Raw genomic sequence first — 403 nt, 5'->3', positions numbered from 1 at the left:
TCTTTTATCTGTCTGTGCTCTCTTAGCTCTCAGTTAATCCACAGGAGTGATCAAAAGACATCTCTTGCACTTTACCAACGGCCCACTATAGAGGGATGACGTGTTTTTGTAGGCCACCACGGAAGTTAGCGGCGTTCTACGTTTTCATGAGAAATGCTGTCCAAATGTCCTGTTTGTCATGATGACGTCTAAAGTCCCTGCCAAAGGAAGTAGTCCATTTTAGCAATTTGTTAGCAACCGCCATTTTTAAGACACAATAAAGGTTTAAAAAATCACAAGCGGTTATAAATGGTCTGTTTTATGTCGTAGATCAAAACATGAAAATATTTAAAGGCTTTGTTAACCACAGACCTTATTTCAGGCGCTTTAGCAAAAACCCATTCAAAAAACCCATTGACTTTAG

This window comes from Megalobrama amblycephala, linkage group LG19, assembly GCF_018812025.1.
Source record: "Megalobrama amblycephala isolate DHTTF-2021 linkage group LG19, ASM1881202v1, whole genome shotgun sequence".
Lineage (NCBI taxonomy): Eukaryota > Metazoa > Chordata > Actinopteri > Cypriniformes > Xenocyprididae > Megalobrama > Megalobrama amblycephala.
Note: the sequence above shows the minus strand (reverse complement) of the source record.